The 7,138-nt window shown below is 36.6% G+C and overlaps 1 long non-coding RNA gene across 1 annotated transcript; it reads right to left on the minus strand.

The window, feature by feature from the left end:
* Window positions 1-6,020: 6,020 nt before the first annotated feature.
* Window positions 6,021-6,894, minus strand: LOC121968573. Its single transcript, XR_006108220.1, has 4 exons — window positions 6,828-6,894; window positions 6,711-6,747; window positions 6,306-6,375; window positions 6,021-6,158 (listed from the first exon to the last, which is right to left on the minus strand). It is a non-coding gene; the product is annotated as an uncharacterized LOC121968573 (long non-coding RNA).
* Window positions 6,895-7,138: the final 244 nt, after the last annotated feature.

Genomic DNA, 7,138 nt, shown 5'->3' on the forward strand with positions numbered 1-7,138 from the left:
TACCCAATCAGATTAGACCAAATTTGAGTTCAAATCTAGGGTTAATTGAAGAGATCAAGTTCTGAAGTAATATGGACCGTCCATTCAAGATTAAGAGAGATTTGAGTCATCCGTCAAGGATCTGGTCCATCCAACCTAATGAAGAGTAGATTAGGACCTTTGATGAAGATCAACACCTTCAGATCAAATTTAAAGCGACTTTCCACCGTTGATCAAGACTTGAAGCATTCTGGGTCATCCGTCTAGATCTCAAATTTGGTTTAAATGAGAAGCTATAGTGCTTTTCTTCGTTAGCCAATTTCTATAGGAGTGTGATCGCACGAAATAGAGGCCGATCCTCTTCCTTCCGATCCACCGCCGGGCGATCAAGAGAGGTTAAGGGCGTCCCTTCCTCCGATCATCATCCACCTATCACCAGCTGGCAACGTCACTTCAACCAGCTACTCTTAACTCTGTCGTGACTTCGAGTGAGGACAGAGAAACGGAGAAGGTGGAGGAATTCGGTGGTTTGAGACGTTTCCTTTGCTTTCTAGCCGGAGATCTACCTTCCCTCAAAGATCCACACCCATCTAAATGATCAGAAGTGTTTGCTTTTGATCCCCTTTGATTTCTGCATCAATTTCCAGCTTCAACTGTGTCACTAAATTGATCGTCTGAATTGATCGGTTCCTCGTCGATTGCAAGATCTTGACATCTTTGTCAAGATCAGTGAGTGCTTGGGGATTTCTAGCTCACCTTGGTTCATCATTTTCCTCCTCTGATTTCTGCATCTCTGTTATTGCAATTTCCAGCCAAGTTTCTATTTCCTTTACTATTTAGTTTCATAGGCTCAAATTGGTAGGGTTAGATGAAGTTTAGATCTATTTTCTTTGTCTTCAATTCATTTGAATGCTTGCTAATTCTTTGAGTGGAGATCTTGATTTGATCTGTTCTTAAGTTCATGTTCAGTTCACAAGTTGCTTAAATTTGAATCTGAATTTGTTTTGATCCTATCTGGTTGCTTGAATCTGAATTGCTTGATTTGATCTTGTTTTGTTCTTATTTAGTTTCCAATCTGTTTAGATTTGTTAATGGTGTAATCCATGGCATAATGTGATAATATGCTGTGGGTTCATGATTAATAAATAGATAGGATCTCTTTTATTGCATTAGATTTAGTTTCATAATTGTCTTGCTATTTCATTCATTAGTTTAAGAACTCAACGAATCCAAAACCTCAATTTGTTATCAAAAATCTAAAAAGTAATAACAAATCAATTCTAAGATACCATCATTGTTATATTCGTTGGGAGACGACCTGAGTCATCTCTATGCTACATTAGTGTAGAATGAATTCAATCATTTAATTCTTTTGATATCCATTTCACGAAAAAATTAGATTTATCATATGTACTGGACCTCATCCTCTACTTTGTCCTTAGCCTCGACCTCTACTAGAAATACCTCTTTTAGTCTTCAAATTGATCTGTGCTTGTAATACATGTTCAAATTGTTCTTGCTTTCCATGGCTCATCCTTTCTTTATGTGCTCGTAATGATCTGTTTAATTCATCAACGATCATGATCTCTAAATCTTTGGACTCTTCCATTGCAACAACAACATTGATACGATATGTTATGAGGGGGACCCAGTAATGAGGTGGAACTCAAAGTCAAGGTAAGATCATGGTCAAAGTCAGGGTGAGGTGACAATCAGGATTAGAGTATAAACTAATGGCCAAGTCGCTCTTACTGAGACTCAACTCATCACTTCTCAATGCTAAGGCATTCAATACGGAGCCGGTCGGACTTAAGGGCTTCAGCGCTCCATACCTCAGTGCCAAATATACAGAATAAACTTGGTCAGCTCCCACAATGGTCGGGCATATGGGGCCTAGACCCCTGCTTCTACAATACAACTCTCAACATATGACCGATCTACCCAAGGGTTGGTTGGGTTTATAGGGCATAGTTCCCTATCTCTTAGTATTAAGTCAAATCTCCGCATATGGTCGGTCTGCTCAAGGGTCGATCGGGTTTATAAGGCATAATTCCCTATCTCTTAGCATACGGTCGGTCAACCCAAGAGTTGGTCAGACTTAAAGGACTTAGTTTTCCATTTCTATTACAGTCTCCCATCATACAGTCGGTTGACTATTAGGTTGGTTGGACTACCTCTATAAGACAACATTGTCAGAGAATCGCAACAACCTGACAGAGAATAACAGCTACTTATCTGGGAATATTCTATTATACCTACAATGGAACCTTCCTATGAGCATGACTATACATTTTCTAGTACCTAACAGCAAACTTACTCAGCCACATCATTTACTGCGGAGGTTATAAAAGACTGTTCATATACATATAACGAAAGATTCCTTGAAGGATGATTGCACATCCTCCAAACTGTACATCTTTCATTACTCAATATATTCTGACAATAGGTATTCTTTGCCACTTCATTATAGTGGAGGTTATGAGAGGCAACATAAAAGGGGGTTCTTTCCATTGGCCAGGTACATAAAAACATCCTCATGCCTTATATTACGCGCACTCATCAACTATTCACATTCTTCTCCATTTTTCATTTGGCCACCGTACTGACTTGAGCATCAGAGTGTCAGTGCTAGGGACCCCCTCTCTAGTTCTCGCTCTAACACTTCCCTTTGCTCTTTTTGCTGTGTGCACAGGAAGGAGTATCCCGGAGGAGTGTTATGTGCCATTTCATCTTCATTCCAGAGTCTTCTCCCAGTCAATAACAGAGTCATTTGCCCAGCGCATCATCTCCACCACTTTCAGATAAGATCAAACATGATTAAACTTTGTGCTTAGAGAGCGTAGTACCTTCTCAATTACTCGAACGTCAGACACGGTTTCTCCAAGTCTTTTCATTTGATTGACAACAGCAAAAACTCTTGTAAAGTAGTTAGAGGTATATTCACTCTCTTTCATAAAGAATGATTCAAACTCAACCCTTAGAGTTTGAAGTCACACCTTCTTCACCTTGTCTACTTTCATAATGGAGTTGTGAAGTGTCCTCCCACGCTTTCTTTGATATTGTCTCATTGGCTATTTTCTCGAACATGTCTTTATCCAAACCTTGATGGATAATGGTAAGAGTACCTTGATCTTTCTTGCTTTCTCCAAAGCATCCTTTTGATTTTGAGATAGAGTTGTCACATCTAAGGGCTCTTCAAAATCATTTTCAACAATATCCTACTCTTTGGGATCCAAGAATAATCTTCATTCTAAGTAATCAATTCTCATAGTTGAGTTTGATAAGTTGGGGATATTAGAAATTAAAGAAAAAGATTTTAATGTCATTGACTCTGTTACCATTTTGTTGGAAGGTGACAGGCTCTCAAAAGCTTTCTAGGAAGAGAAGAGAAGTTTTAGTATAATGATTTTGTATTGAAAAAATACTTATCTTAAAACTTCACATTACATGACATTACATGAGTATTTATTCTACTCAATAGAAATTTCTAGACCATATATGATTAATTATATACATAAACTTATTTATCTAGATACATGGATTAAGAGATTCATGTTTCACTGGATGTAGATAAAATATTTTTGATTTATGTATTTTAATTCAACTTCAAACACATAATACATGAGTATTTTGATAAGGAGAAGCAAATTTGATTTCTATCCAATTTAGGTGGAAAGAAAACGGTTAATGAGATAGGAAAAAAAAATACTAGATAATCCAGTTGAGATCTGAGTGGGTTGATGACCATACAAAGAGTATAATCTGTACTTACAAGACGATAAGTCAACACATTCCTTTGTAAGAGATAAGTCAACACATTCCTTTGTAAGAGTTGTTGTCCTTTTGGAGCTGTGCGATGATTACACTACAACAAAAATTTTCATAGACATCAGTTTTTCATCGATGTCTATTTCATTTTCGACCGATATCTATGAAGTCGATGTTAAAAGTCTGCCATTTTAGACATCGGATTAAAACCGGTGTAGTATCACTTAACGACACCGATTTTACAGCGGTGGAAAACCGATGTAATATTAGTTAATAACACCGGTTTTACAGCGGTGGAAAATCGATGTAATATGCATATTTTTTCACAAATTTGATTTCCGAAACCATGAAAAACCGACAATAAAAAAAAACACAAATATTCACAAATTATACAAATATTCTTCATTCAATAATATCCATAAAATACACAAATATTAACAAATTATATAAATAATCTTCTTAGAACAATATCCATAAAATACCCAAACATTCTTTTTACATCAAAAGCTAGCTAATAGATATACTATCCCTAACCATTAATGGATACCCCACGGAGCAGTAGGCCTCACTTCCTGTCCAGATCCAACATTCAATCCTTTCCCTAGGTCCCATAGCATAGTTCAGTGGTCGGCTCTGAAGTCCTCAGTGGTAGAAGTCCGACCCCATTCTCCTTTTCTCGTTCGCTCCTCCCTTTTCCCAGTCATCCCTCTTCCCTGTCATCTGTGCAATTAGTTTGTAAATTCAAATAACCAGAACACGAGAAAATATACATATTCAATGACATTCAATAAAATATATAATATAGTTAAACAAAGTGAAGACCTTGACAAAATTAAGACTCCAATGGTTTAGTCATGCATATTGCATAGAGTTCAATTGAGGAGTAAGAACTAAGAACCATATAGCTGACCAAATAGTTAGCAAAAATATGGGTTCATTGATGTTGATAATATATTTCTCTGTCCTATTTACTAATAACCACCTGATATGGGTTCATTAAAAATTTTTGTCATATTTTGTCAAAATTAGAATCAACTAGCTATAGACTGAAACTGAGCCTAAGCAGAATCAGAATCATAAACTTGCTGAACAATCTTGGGCATCCTACAATAGATTATCCAAAAGTTGCAGAACAAAGTTGTAAAAAGTAGTAAAAGATTTGCAACTCTTATTCGATGCATAACAACAATTTTGATTTTGACACACGAGGCATTAACACCTGTTTTAACTTGACGCTATCTACTTGATAAAGTCAAGCAAAGACATTTACCTTCACTTCGATCCTTGAATCCTCGAATAATACATGCAAGACTCCAAGGCCTTCCACCAGAGCATGCTTTTGCTCCACCTTTTAATATGCCATTGTGTTGCTTCAGTCTGAGAATATGTCATCTTTTGTCAAACAATGGGAAGGGTTTCACTTACATATGCACGAATCTATATATTCATCAACAACATCTTCCTGCCAGACGAATCTAATGAAGGTAAAGGCACACAAATAATACAAAAAAAAATTCTTCTGAGTGTGTGTTTCAGATTTAGAAAATATTTCAGTGGCATGTAAGTCAGAAATCAGTACTTAACAAATTAGAAAAGCAATCATCTTTAGAGATTTGTCAAGGACACATTTAACTAGCACCTTATCTGGACATAATATAGGCATTGGACATGTAATCAAAACCCCATCTATTTCGATAATCACTTGCTGTAGATACATTCTAACAAGTTTAGTGTGCTAACCTGACAAGTCAACACTTCTGAATGTTCTAAGTTCCTTGGAAAACTCATTTAGTTTTTGCCTAGACTCTTTTTCAAGTTTTGCAGCACCACCTGATAGCAGGTTAGTCCCAGGAGAAAAGGACCACTTAAGTCCAGATGACGGAGCTTTTTTAATCTCAAATGTTAAGCCCTTTGGTTTTGGCATGATTAGTTTTCCAGCCACCTTCCATAAAACTGTGTGCTGAAGGAGTAAATTAGCTATACCATCTGAATAACTAAAGCATGATGAAGCAAAATGGAGTTCAGCAAAGCTATATTCTTTTAGAATTATTACCAAGACAGTCAAATTTTGGCATCACAGAGTAAGCATTCATATACATCTGACTTGAAGATGAACCAAGAGGCTAGCATGAATACCAAAGGATGTCAAAAGACTAGCAATGACAACAAAGGCTTGTAGAGTAACCCAACAGATTTGTCTTTGTAAAGAGCATCTCTACCTGCATGGATGTTGTATGTCATGAATAGCATGGCCATTTGCAAAATTCAAACTTTTGTCGAGATATGGAACTTCTTCAAGCTTGACAAATACAACCCGGTATTCAGGAATGGCAGCTATATAAGGAGTAGATGCACCTGTCTCATTTTCATCCTGAAGTAACTTATCCAACTCCGGCCAAAGAAGCTCCCTCCTGAAAGTATAGTTGATATTTCATATTCCACACAGGAGTAATGAGATAATGATGGCCAAAAGAGAAAAAAAATATAAAACTAAAAAATAGCAGTAGCCGACATTGAAATTTGGATGACATGCATAAAAGTTTGCTGATACTACATACCATGCAGAGAAGTCATCCTCAATACCCTGATCATCATCTCCCAACCCCACTTGGACAATGTGCTTGGCGCCTATGCAGAGGAAAAAAAATATAGAAGAATATCCAAGTACGAATGATGCTTAAATTCATTAAACACATCTACAAACTTGCACATGACTACTACATTACAGTTGTATGTATGAAACTCACAAATAACATGTCTACTCAACTGTTTCTTAGTAACTCCTCATACCATGTTGACTTTACAAGTTTTTAGAGTAACAATTAGTCTACAAAACAAGTTAAATTCTCTAGAAAAATGAAATGCATGAACTTTGAGCTTGCAACTGAAGATAGGATTTAAAATCAACTTTAGGAGCATATGTGACTTAGTCAAATCACAAACTAAATAAATCAACTATAAACCTTGCTCATGAAGCAGTTCATCGACCACCACAGCAACCTTTGCAAGGACATAATACACAAATATATTAGCCAAGCAATTCCCACAAAAAGAATACTAACAATTTCATCATGCCAAACCTTATTAAAATGTTCATATTGCTGATTGCCCAAACTAAACACACCAAATTGAAGATTTTCCAACCAGGTTCCTCTTTCTTTCCCCTATAAAAACTAATAATCAGCAATCGATCAAGGCAAAAGGATTATTGGTAGAATAGATTAACTAAATGTGCATGTTTCCAGAACCTCTGTAAACCATTTGTAGAACCGGGCAGCATTATCAGTAAGCTCGCCATCTCCATACCTAAAGAAAACAAAAAATTCCTGGCTTTCAACTTACGTAGCCAAGAAGAACAAAGCCAAGCTCTCCTTTTTCAGGTTCTCCTCGT

Source organism: Zingiber officinale, chromosome 3B, assembly GCF_018446385.1.
Source record: "Zingiber officinale cultivar Zhangliang chromosome 3B, Zo_v1.1, whole genome shotgun sequence".
Taxonomy (NCBI): domain Eukaryota; kingdom Viridiplantae; phylum Streptophyta; class Magnoliopsida; order Zingiberales; family Zingiberaceae; genus Zingiber; species Zingiber officinale.